This window comes from Ambystoma mexicanum, chromosome 9 (assembly GCF_040938575.1).
Source record: "Ambystoma mexicanum isolate Mex_15411 chromosome 9, UKY_AmexF1_1, whole genome shotgun sequence".
In the NCBI taxonomy this organism is placed as follows: domain Eukaryota; kingdom Metazoa; phylum Chordata; class Amphibia; order Caudata; family Ambystomatidae; genus Ambystoma; species Ambystoma mexicanum.
The window spans coordinates 605,672,408-605,685,752 of NC_090931.1; the positions used below are offsets into that span (position 1 = coordinate 605,672,408).

Here is a 13,345-nt window from a genome sequence, read left to right on the forward strand (position 1 = left end):
TATTCCATTTCAAAATAAGCGTTAAAACAAAATGATCGACAATGAATTCTTGTCAGTAATGTTTCAACAACCTCAAAACACAAATTTCATATAAAAGAATCTCAACATAAGAGATTATAAATTACATTTGCCAAAAACATATCTGGGTTATACATTCAGTTGTTGACCAGCTGTTACATTCAAATGATATACACCGATATCTAGACAGATAAATACTGTTTTAGCTGTGTCTTCTGTCCTATACTACGCGTTTCGGGTTTTCATTAACCCTTCTTCAGGTAATGATATCAGATAATTCTTTCTGAAAAATTAATAGGAGGTAATTAATATAACTGCGCTTCTCAGAAAAACCAGAAAAGGAGAAGAAAAAGAAACAAGACTATGGGCTGTGATAACCAATCACTTAACTAACCTGTACTTAAGGTCAAAAATCTTGGTCAATATTCGCAAAAGGTTCACTCTGTAGACTTCCTGAACCTATAGATGACAGAAAATTACAACTTACTGTCAAGCTAGAGGTGGATGTTAATAGTGAGTAAAATGGCGATCTGGAGTGGGACCAGGGGCGCAACGAGGCGCTGGGTCCCACTCTCAGATCACTAGGCTGAAAAAGGATTTCAATTAGCTCACCTATCAGGGTAGTCGATAATCCTTATGGAGATCGTAGGGTCGTAGGGTACTTCAACTGTTCTAGGCCGCAGCTTTGGGAAAACGTGCAAGCGGCTGTAATCAATGAACAAAGATATTATTGTTTTAAATCTATCCTGAAAGTACAGGATCTAAATAAACTCTTTAATTTAGGCTATTGGGTGTTACCTGGAGCCGAGTGTGGTCTAACTTCCTTGATGGAGGTGTTGCCTTTCCACGCCGTTATTTCCCACTTCCCATAAATAAGATGGATAAGGTCACTAAACCATCTTTATAATGCACGTTCGTAGTTATTCGCCTCGGTAACTGATGTCATATACAACGCGACAGTACCGCTGTTGTAGAACTCTGTTAGAAAAGGGGAATATAATCACAACCCTGTGTTAGTCTACATAAACCAAAAACGCAACCTATCTCGCGGGTTTGTGTTAGTCGTGGGAGCGAAAAAGTTACCTGCTGCAATGAGTACGAGCCTCACACTGCATTTGTCTAACGGAAGTACCGCGGGCTTCCTGTTTCTCCTTTGATTTCAGCGTAGCTAGTGGCAACGTGTATAGATAAATAGACTAGGATGTAAGGACGGTTCTCAGTGGCGGCCATGTTGAAAGAAGAGGTGAATAACGCCTATCCATGCTATTGCATGAATGTGAGCTGACCCAGTTGTTACTATAATTTAATGGTCAATCGACGGGACAAGAGAATAACTGTCCGGTTTGCCTGTTCTCTACCGGAATTTCATTCGCTCAAAGGTTTATCAGTATGTTGCCCTAACGATCATTGTTACCAACAAGTTCGAGTTACAGAACAAATTCCCTCTATCGCTACCCAACTGAAATATCAGATGTATGTCTCAAAAGTTTGTGTATAACAGTTAGAGCAACAATATTGTTTTTAAACATATGAGAAAAAATGTTTTTGATATTCAAAAGCAGTGATAAACATTAAATCACAAAATATTGCAACAACTAGTCCATTGAGAAGGTATACCCAATTAGATCTCGAAACACAGTAATGAGCCTTCAATCACAAAAATCTGTAGCAGACAGACCATGTTGGTAACAATGATCGTTAGGGCAACATACTGATAAACCTGTGAGCGAATTAAATTCCGGTAAAGAACAGGCAAACCAGACAGTTATTTTCTCTTGTCCCTTCGATTGACCATTAAATTATAGTAACAACTGGGTCAGCTCACATTCATGCAATAGCATGGATAGGCGTTATTCACCTCTCTTTCAACATGGCCGCCTCTGAGAACCGTCCTTACATCCTAGTCTATTTATCTATACACGTTGCCACTAGCTACGCTGAAACCAAAGGAGAAACAGGAAGCCCGCGGTACTCCCGTTAGACAAATGCAGTGTGCGGCTCGTACTCATTGCAGCAGGTTACTTTTTCGCTCCCACGACTAACACAAACCTGCGAGATAGGTTGCGTTTTTGGTTTATGTAGACTAACACAGGGTTGTGATTATATTCCCCTTTTCTAACAGAGTTCTACAACAGCGGTACTGTCGCGTTGTATACGACATCAGTTACCGAGGCGAATAACTACGAACGTGCATTATAAAGATGGTTTATTGACCTTATCCGTCTTATAGTTTATGGGAAGTGGGAAATAACGGCGTGGAACGGCAACACCTCCATCAAGGAAGTTAGACCACACTCGGCTCCAGGTAACACCCAATAGCCTAAATTAAAGAGTTTATTTAGATCTTGTACTTTCAGGATAGATTTAAAACAATAATATCTTTGTTCATTGATTACAGCCGCTTGCACGTTTTCCCAAAGCTGCGGCCTAGAACAGTTGAAGTACCCTACGATCTCCATAAGGATTATCGACTACCCCGATAGGTGAACTAATTAAAATCCTTTTTCAGCCTAGCGATCTAAGAGTGGGACCCAGCGCCTCGTTGCGCCCCTGGTCCCACTCCAGATCGCCATTTTACTCACTATTAACATCCACCTCTAGCTTGACAGTAAATTGTAATTTTCTGTCATCTATAGGTTCAGGAAGTCTACAGAGTGAACCTTTTGCGAATATTGACCAAGAATTTTGACCTTAAGTACAGGTTAGTTAAGTGATTGGTTATCACAGCCCATAGTCTTGTTTCTTTTTCTTCTCCTTTTCTGTTTTTTCTGAGAAGCGCAGTTATATTAATTACCTCCTATTAATTTTTCAGAAAGAATTATCTGATATCATTACCTGAAGAAGGGTTAATGAAAACCCGAAACGCGTAGTATAGGACAGAAGACACAACAACAAAAGTATTTCTCTGTCTAGATATCAGTGTATATCATTTGAATGTAACAGCTGGTCAACAACTGAATGTATAACCCAGATATGTTTTTGGCAAATGTAATTTATAAACTCTTATGTTGAGATTCTTTTATATGAAATTTGTGTTTTGAGGTTGTTGAAACATTACTGACAAGAATTCATTGTCGATCATTTGTTTTGATTAACGCTTATTTTGAAATGGAATATAAAAAAGTTTCTTTTTTTGAATTGTCCTTAATTTAAATTCAGTCCCAGGACGCAATCTTTCTATTAAATCGAAATTAGGTATTGTACCAGTAGTATAATTTGCTGCCAGCTGGAAATCAGGTAAAAATATTGACATCCTGGGATGTCCTGGTATGGTCAAGAGTGAGCAATATTTTATGTTTACTTGACTTTATTATATTGATTGCATGAACCAGCTTTTGAAAGATTGTTTGAACAAATATAAGACACACCCTTTAGCTCAGTCAGGTATATTTTACAGAATTACAATTAAGTGGCTCAACTGGTGCTGCAACACTGCAGTAATTCTTGGCTGGTTATAGTAAATGCATGACAAAAAAAATGTTTAAGGAGACCGCTAGGGTGCGCGGACCAAGATGGTTGTGTAAGGCTGCTGCTCACGCACCGCTCTGTCGCTTTTGTGCTTGCCCCCACCTCTTTCCCCCAGGGCATTACTAGCCCTGCAATGAAGCCTGTTCACCACCCCATAGGAAAGGGGGGGAGCTAAGGTGGAGGGGGGGGGGGGGGAGTAAAGACTCCAGGCCACCTGCTGTAGGGGAAATTACAAGAAAGGGGACGACAGAGGACACCATAGCCCAGAGGCGTGGCAAGAAGGAGCCTGCCACCCCTCTGACTGGCGAGAGGAGTGAGGAGAGCCTCAAGGAGCTGGAGCCCTGTGTCGTTGAAAAGCTGGTCCCCTTGCATCGCCCATCCGGGCCGACTGAAGTCCCCAGGCGAGAGACCTTTAAGTTGGAGCTAGCGTCATGGGCACCGGACAGTGGCCGACAAGAAAGGAGGGGAGCGACAGGGTGCAGATCACCATGGGAGCAGATAAGGCGCTATTTGGGCAAATTTCCTAGCAAAGATCGCTGAAAGACCCGACTTTTGTGAAGGGAATGCAAGAAGCAATTAAGGAGTTCTTCAAACGCTACAGGGGAGGTGGAGTTGGGTGTGACAAGGGACACGGCCAAGGCTTTGTGGCGGGGTCTCATCTGAGAAGTGGCAGCCAAAAAGACAATACGGACCCTTCAGGCGGGGAAACTAAGGGGGGAAATTCGTAAGCTTCAGTTGGTGGAGGGCAAAAGGGAAGGGGAAAGGGAAGATGACCTGAGACTAGCAAGGGAAAAGCATCAGGAGTTGAGACCTGGAGGTTTGGAAGGTGGTGGCTGGCCTGCAATTCCTGAAACAAAAGTATTACGAAAAGGGGGACAAAGCCGATGCCCTACTTGCGATGAGGCTTCGGGGCCAACGAGCAGAGAGGTGGGGTTGATGTGGTACAGGACTGGGAGAGACAGCTGCACTCCCTCGTGGGAGAAATGGCTCAGGAATTTGCTGGGTTTTACTAACAACTTTATGGGAGAGAAAGCAAGTTCAGTTAGGAGGAACTGGGTAGATATTTTGGGGAGGTGTCGCTGCCGAGTCTTCATCGCAACAACAAGGCGGCGATGGAAAAGTGCATCTCCCGGGAGGAAGTGTTGAAGGAGATCGCGGGACTTAAATTGGAGAAGGCCCCCGTAGAAGATGGGTACACGGTTGGGTTTTACAAGACTTTCGTGGGATCCTCGACCTAAAATTATTTCACCATACCCTGACCAAAGGGAGGGCCCATCCACCATCTTTCGTGAAAGCATTAATAACAGTAATACCGAAAGCGGGCAGAGACCCCAAGTGCTGCAAATCTTATCGCCCTGTTTCTCTACTCAATGTGGACGGAGACATGTTTACCGGAATCCTAGCCACACAGATGGAGGGTACGCCAAAATTAATTGACTCAGATCAAGTAGGGTTTATTCAGGGAAGGCAAGGGGCCGACACTCTGCGCAAGACATTGCGCCTAATGGAGGCTTCAGCAGGGAGAGAGGAAAACAGTGTTGGTGGCCCTCGATACAGAAAAAGCTTTCGACTGGGTAGACTGGGACTTTTTGGATGGAGTTCTGCCGAAATTTGGGTTTGGAGATCAGATTCTGAAAGGGATAAGGGCACTATAGGTAGTTCCGATGGCACGGGTAACTGAACAGGAGTCTATCAAGGGCCTTTGCCCTACAGAGGGGGGGACAAGACAGGGGTGTCCGCTCTCACCTCTTATTCGCGCTTACAATGGAGGTGCTGGCTGAGCATCTAAAGAAGGCTTTGCAGGTCGAGGGAATTAAGGTGGGTAATAGGGAGTTCAAGCTAGGACTCTATGCAGACGACGTGCTGCTGCACCTAGTGAACCCCGTCGGCTCTGTCCCAGCCACCCTGACAATAATAGAAGCATACAGCCGATTATCAGGCTTTATAGTGAAGAAAAGCAGTGATCTTCCCCTTTGCAGCTGAAAGCTTCAGGGATGTTGAGGCTCCCAGGACTCTGGGATTGCAGGTGCAGCTCGACAACATTAAATACCTGGGCATCACGATCGTTAGGCCAGGGGAAGATCTGGGTGGAGCCAACTACCCCCCCCTACTCCTCCTACCCATCTCTTCGACAAACTATTTACCAAGATGGAGACGTGGAGCAAAGGTCAGTTGTCATGGATGGGAAGGCTTAATGCCATAAAAATGAATCTCCTCCCACGGGTGTCATACATGTTTCAGATGTTGCCAATCCTAGCCACCGAGATATACCAGAGGGAAACAAAATCACAGCCGGACCTAACGTTATACTATAGAGCTGCACAAATTACCACAATGGTCCCACACTTGACAGAGGGTCATGGGAAACGATGTGTTATTGGAGAACCAACATCTGCTTCCCGGCAAACGGAGGGAGGATGGCTCTGGGTTTCTAAGGGGAGACTTCCAAGGAGAATCCGAGAACACCCATTACTGGGGGTCTTCTGGGAGGTGTTCAGCATGGGGGGGGGAGAAGGGGTGGGATCACTACCTGGCCCTCACCGATGAGTAACATCTGGGCCCCCCTCCAGTACGGGATGCGATACCCAAGGTTGAACAGTACCAGGCATGGTTCGAGGGAGGATTCGCGCAGGTGGGTCAACTGTGGAGGGGATATCAGCATTCAAGAACTGGAAGAGGCCCTGGGCATTGCCACAGTGTCAGTACACCTCTATCTTAGATTGAAGGGTATCTTCACAGCTGGGAAATGGAGAGAGTCAGTCCAAAGGGACCTCACACCGGTAGAAAGGGTACTGAATGGGCAAACAGAAATGAAAGGACTCATCCCACGTCTCTATGGGACCTTGCTAGAATCAAAGGGGGATGCAGTTCGAGGACTCCGCTGGAAGTGGGAGAGAGACCTGGGTAGGGAGTTGGATGAAAACCCATGGCTACAAATGTGCCGGAGGGCATTGAAGACGTTGATATCCTGCCAATATATGCTCCACAGGGTGAAACTACTACACCATTGGCAATACGACCCAGTACGCCTTTTCAGGATGTTCCCCACGGTGAATCCCCAATGCTGGCATGGTTGTGGAGGAAAACTATTGGCACATGTGGTGGGATTGCCCCAGAGTGCAAGTGTACTGGACTGAGGCCCTGGGTTGGATCAGGGATGCGGGGGAGTTGGAGGGGAGAAAGAGTGCATGCCTGACCCAATGTTGGTTCTTTTTGGTCTTGAGCTACAGGGGGAAAGATGGCACGCACTGCCTCAACTGGAGCACTTTCTCCTCTTGGCGGCCAGGGCGAGCTGCGCCAGACACTAGAAGAGGACGACAATCCCTACCATGAAAGAATGGGCTGGGACAGCAAAAGGCCTATACGTGATGGAAAAGATCACGGCGGAAATCCATGAGGGAGGGGGCGCCACAATAGAACTTGAGTGGTAGCAGTTGCATGATACTTTCGGGTGAACTATTTTGTGAGAGGTGGAATGCAAAGCATGACTCAGCCTGGTCAGGACAGACATTTACTGATAAGACGTACACTTCTAAGAAAGATATACTCTGATTCGATTGTTTGAAAACACTCAAACATTGGGCTAATTGTTTAATGTTGGTGACCTGGACACATTGGTAGCAGAGCTTTCCTCTTTCTCTTGTTTGGGGGTAGGGAGGGGAAGGGGGGGCAGGGGGCGCATAGGGCCATGGGAATAATCGGAATGTCCAAACTATTGATGTTGAATATTTCATCACGTTTACTTGTGATATTGTGGATTGTGTTAAAAATCAATAAAAAAGTCAATTTACAAAAACATTTTGTTTTCATTGATCATGAGCCTTCTTGATTATATAGTTCGGGAGAAGTGTAGATTGAAGGTATGCTAACTTGTCAAGGTGGGTATGGTTAGAAATTAGTAAAAATGCAATTCTGTTTTAGATCCCAGCAATGTCTTGTACGGAACACCGATTCCAGTCTATATATGAAAAGGTTTCCATTTTTCATTATGGACCTATTGTATATATTTTCACTCTATTTTGTGTTTATGACATTTATTTTTAATGCTGTACATTTTACAGGGTTTTACAAGGCAAGACCCGAAATAAACCAACAAAAAAAGATTTAATTTATATAAATTATTTGTTCATTGGGAAGGTACCCACTCGAGAGTTTGCGGCCACACTTTAACTCACTGTACCTTTCACAGAAAGGAAATATCCATGTGCATATCCGTCTTTGTCCCACCCATATCCGTTTTGCTGGCTTTGAGGCAGAGATCATTGGAAACGTACCAGGCCTCTATGGCAGATAGGCAGTTCGGTATGAAGGAAGGTGCGAGTGAGTCAAAGTATGAAAAAGAGTTGAGTGTCCGCATAGCACTAGAAGCTGGGGGAAAAGGAGGAGATGAGGAGTGCCAGCTGAGTAAGGTAGATGTTAAAGAGACAGGGGGAGAGGATAGGTCCCTGGGGCACACCAAGGGTGGAGAAGGAAGAGGAGAAGGTGCCCAAGATGACTTAGGAGGAGCGGTCAGTTAGGAAAGCGGTCAGCCATTCCAGTGCCTGTTCCGAGATATCAAGGGTATCGTGGAACCTTTGTATGAGGATGCAATGGTTGACTGTGTCAAAGGCAGAGGAGAGATCAGGTAGGATGAGGACAGCTGGGGAGTTGGAGTTCACAGATGTTTAGAAGAGCAGCTTCCCTGCCTCTGGATGCTCGGAATCCAGATTGATCATGTAGACTGCCGACAAGTTCAGTGTGTGACTTGATTTGGTGCAAGGCCAGCTTCTCCAGCAGTTTTCCCAGGAAGGGGTGATTGAAATAGGGTGGTAGTTGGATGGATAGGTAGAGTCTGCTGAAGGATTTTTCAGAAGCATGTGCACAAGGAAGTGCTTGAGGGAGGAGGGGAAAGAACCTGCGGCAAAAGAGTGATTGCAGAAGTCAGCAAGTCCAGGGGCAAAAGAGCCAATGTTGTCCTTGATGGTTCTGGACGAGCAGGTGGGGAACCTGTTTGGAAGAAGCCTTCATAGATGCAACAACTGGTAACTTCTTCGGGAGCGAGAGGAGTGAACGAGAAGGTGGAATGTGAGTGGCCAGGGGAGGAAAGGGGGTGTGGGATGGGTTAGGTGGGTGAGTAACGAGGGTTTTTCAGGATGTCCTGAGTTTTTGTGGCAAAGTGTGTAACCAGTGCTTTGAAGAGGGCATGGGAAAAAGAGGGGAGGAGACTAAGGGTTGGCTAGCTCCCTGCAGATTTTGAAAAGTTCAGCCGTGTTATTGGATGCACCAGATACCCTTGCTTGAATGTGGGCCCTTTTCTTGGCACAGGTGGATTCCGTATTGCCTTTGGACCAGGCCCAGTTTATCAGAGGGTGAACCAGAGGTTTGCCACTTCCATTCCATTGCTATGCACTTTCGTTTCAGGTCTACAAGTTCGGAGTGCAACACTTAGATGTGGGTTTCAGGTGGATCCTCATGACTGGGGCATGGATGTCAAAAGTATTGGTGATGGCTGTGTGTAGGTTGCGGAGAGCAGAGTCGGTGGTAGAGTGAGGTAGGGGGGTGAAGGTAGAGGCAAAGCCAGCAGCTGACACTCGTTTCATCGGGCAGATGTTAGAGAATGAGGTTGCCAGGGCTTTTGAGGGAGCGGTAGAAGGGCCGAAGGGACCCAGGTGGGAGCAGGAGAGAATGGACTGACCAAGTGCGAGGGGTGGCCAAAGGGGGAGCGAGAGAGAGTTCAGAGTGGATGATGGCATTCAGGGTGTGCCCAGCTGAGTGGGTTGAACCGGAGGGGAGACTTGAGAGGGAAAGAGGCGCAGGGGTCAATGAAAAAGAGAGTGGATGGTGAGGCACGGGAGTCCAATTGGATGTTGAATTCACCCAAAAAGGAGGAGGTTGGAGGTGGTTAAAAGTAAGGAGGAGCAGAAATCATCCCATTCAGAGAGTAACAGGGTGGTGGTGCCTGGGGGCCCGTAAATGGTATCAATCGTCAGTGGAGGAGGGAGAGATGACCAACTTGCAAACCAGGCTCTCAAAGGAAGAATAGAGTTGGGTGGGCACGATGAAAGAAGGAACCCACTCAGGATAGATTAAGGTGACTCCAACGCCAGCGCGGTGAGGTTGAGGCTTGAAAATGATCTTGAAGCCGTCAGGGAGGGGGCAGTCACAAGCAGCGACTGAGCTGGCATTGAACCAAGTCTAGGTGAGAGCAAGAATGTGGAGGTCAGTGTTTTCAAGAAGGAGGCAGTTGTCAGCAGAGTGTGTGTTGGCTGAGAGGGCGTTAAGAGTCACCAGGTGGAGGAGGTCTCTGCCTTTGAAGGTTTTCTGAGGAGGAGTACAGGGGCATGGTACTCTGGTTAGAGGGCGAGGGACAGTGAGAGTGATGAGGGGAGAGGCAGCAGAAGGAAGGAAGTTAATGAGGGAAGGCAGGATCCAGTCAAAGAGAAGGAGGTTGGGTAGATGACCCTGAACCAGCATAGTGCCAGTCTGGTAGACATTAACGATGCAACGGGAGGATAAGAAGCTAGCCAAGAGGACTTCCCAGTTGGTCCACGTTGCCATGCGTGGAATGCGTAGTTCTGTGGGCTGTCGAACGGTCAACGTGGATGGCATGCGGTATATACCAGTCAAGAGATTTCTCCCTCCTGTGAGAGGGCTTTTCAGAGCTTGCACAGGGTCAAGCAGCGTAGCCCCATGCAAGTACTGGCTCGCCCCCTCCAGCGTTTCCTCTGGGTGTGCTGGCACTTTCTGCGCAGCGAAGGGTGTCCCATGCCAGTTGTTAGGAGAGAGTTCCCATTCGACAAATTCCCCTCCACATTCATTGGACCCTCAAACCTTTGGTTTTTTAACCTGTCCTGACTTTTTACAGTGAAGTGAAGCTTTAAGCATTACTCCCCTGGTCTTTTGCTGATTTTGTCATGTGGAAACTGATCAGTCTTTCAGACTATCAGTGCTGGGAAGAACAAGTTACTTACCAACTGGTACCGTTCTTTTGACTGGATGTTCCTCCAACGTATTCCACATCTTTGACATGTAATGTCCACAGCTGTGCACTTCGGAAACTTTCGTCAGAAGGCGTCCATCGTCGATAGCGTCGGGTCAATGTCCCTCAAAGGCCTACGTTGAGGACGACATCACACGAAGTTATAAATAGGACGCACGGTGCCCATAGTCTCAGCTTAAGTTTTTTCCCTGAGAACGTGTGGCATCAGTCCCATGCCTGCTTGACTGCACTTAGCCTTGCGGAAACGGAAGCTGCAATCGCATAGGAAATTCTCCTGAGGGGCAGGCTGGGAGGGTGATGTGGAATACGTTGGAGGAACATCCAGTCGAAAGAACGTTACCAGTTGGTAAGTAACTAGTTCTTCGAATGGATTGTGTCCTCCAAAGTATTCCACATCTTTGACAGACTCCCAAAGCAGTACCAGTAAATGGAGAAGGGAAAAGAATTTAGAGTACTCAATTAGATTGCCGAATAAAAAACCGCCTTCCCAAAGGCCATATCCTGACCATGGATTGTATCCAGGGAAGAACAAGTTACTTCTTACCTTCTAACGTTCTTTCGACGGGGTGTTCCTCCGACGTATTCCTTATCTTTGATAATACGTTTCCAGCTTGCTGGCCTTGGAAATTTTAACTGTAGAGGGTGCTGCGCGTCGACGTCCGCCGAGTCGATGTGCCTCGGCGGCCACCGTATTGGCGCCAACGTCATCATGCCCATAAATAGCCATGCGCGGCGTCCGTTGCTCAGTTCCGTTTTGTAGTAGAAGAAAAGTCATGCCTGAATTGGTTATTGACCTTGAAGGAGCGTAAGCTGCAACCACAAGGGAAATATAACTGCGGGGATGGATGGGAGGGGCAATAAGGAATACGTCGGAGGAACATCCCGTCGAAAGAACGTTACAAGGTAAGAAGTAACTTGTTCTTCGAAGGGATTGTGTCCTCCGAGGTATTCCTTATCTTTGATAGACTCCCATAGCAGTGGCATGTAATTGGAGGTGGGAGTAAGAATGTTATGTATCCCTTTAGGGATGGAACGAATGTAATACGGCCTTGCCAAATGTGGTCTCTTGACTAGTGGAGGAATCCAGGTTGTAAAATTTTGTGAATATATGTGCGGACGACCATGTGGCAGCCGCACAGATGTCTCTGACCGGTACCCCTCTTTGGAGGGCCGAAAAGGCTGCGATACCCCTGGTTGAATGAGCCCTAAGATTTTGGGGTGGCTCTTTCCCTGCCAGTTTGTAACATTCCAGAATGGCCAAAATAATCCACCTGTAAATGGTTGGTTTTGTTATGGGTAGTCCCAACTTGTGACCTGAGTATCCCACAAACAGTTGGTCTGCTGCCTGATCCTAGCCATTCTGCTGATGTAAAAGCTTAGAGCTCACCTTGGGTCCAGCCTATGTAGCCTTTCTTCCTCTTTACCCGGATGGGGAGGAGGGTAGAACGAAGGTAAGGTAATTTTCTGAGTAATATGAAATTCAGAAGAACAAGTTACTTTCTTACCTGGTAACGTTCTTTCGATGGGATGGTCCGACGACGTATTCCATATCTATGACAGGTAATGTCCACAGCTGTGCTGCTTCGGAAAATCTTTGGCGTCTGCGTCCTGCGTCGATGACATCGATGCGCCGTCCCCGAGGACCTCCGACGGCCGACGTCACTCGATGTGATAAGTAGGACACACGACGCCCATAGCCTCAGTTATAGTTTTTTTCCCAGAACGTGTGCCACCAGTTTTCTGCCAGTCAGACACACAAGGCCTTGCGGAACGCAAGCTGCAATCGCAAAAGAAATTCTGCAGCGGGGAAGGCAGGGAGGGAGCAATATGGAATACGTCGTCGGACCATCCCATCGAAAGAACGTTACCAGGTAAGAAAGTAACTTGTTCTTCAAGGGGATTGGGTCCTCCGACGTATTCCATATCTATGACAGACTCCCAAAGCAGTACCGAGCATGGAGGTGGGAAAGAATTTAGAATACAAATTTAGCATGCCCAATCAAATTGCGGAATAGAGAACTGCCTTGCCAAAGGCCAGATCTTGTCCTCTGATGGAATCGGGGGAATAGTGACGTACAAAAGTATGTACTGAAGCCCAGGTGGCTGCATCACAGATGTGATGAATAGGAACTTCCCTATTCTGGCCTGTACATCTGGAGCAAAGCCAGACTTCTGCAACCACGCATGCCTGCGGATTGTTGTACTTGCCGCCATGGCCCTGCTGATACTGTCAGCGGAATCGATGCCAGTTTGAAGTGACTCGCACATGGCATCTTTGCCATCTTTAATAATGTTAAAGAAGGCTTCCTTTTCCTCTCCTTCGGGTATGCAGTCAGCCGCTGATTAAGCACACTCCCACAGTGTGTGACTGAACCTGGCGAGCGTACAGGTGGCGTTGATGGACTTCAACGCCATACTACAAGCAGAGAAGACTTTCTTTGCCATAGAATCGTACCTCTTGTCATCTCTATCCTGTGGGACAGTAGGGTTAGCGGTCCTGCTGCTTGATGAAGTTGCCGCTTGGACCACCAGGCTCTCTGCAGTCGGGTGTTTCGATAAGTATTCAGGGTCAGCCGCAGCTACCCTATACTTGGCTGATAATCTTTTATTGACAGCAGGGATAACTTCAGGAGTTTCCCAGTTAGATGTAATCTTTCTTTGTAAGGCTGTATGGAAGGGGACCACAGGATCCTCCTGTGGACCTTTTGTCTATTATGTCTGTCAGGTCATCCTGTTGAAAAACAGGCGAAGGCGCAGACCAACCCATGAATTCAATAATTTTTGCCATCAGGGTTCTATAGGGTGTTTCAGCATGTTCTGCTGGGTCTGGCTTAACAAAATCCACTTCTGGGAAAGTGTCCAGCCCACTTGTCTCATGTA

General features: G+C 46.9%; 1 protein-coding gene across 1 annotated transcript in view; it reads right to left on the bottom strand.

Annotated features, from left to right (window-relative positions):
• The window catches only part of CPD (carboxypeptidase D), a 750,705-nt gene that overhangs the window by 435,458 nt on the left and 301,902 nt on the right, over positions 1–13,345 (bottom strand). The gene's annotated exons all lie outside the window — the stretch shown is intronic.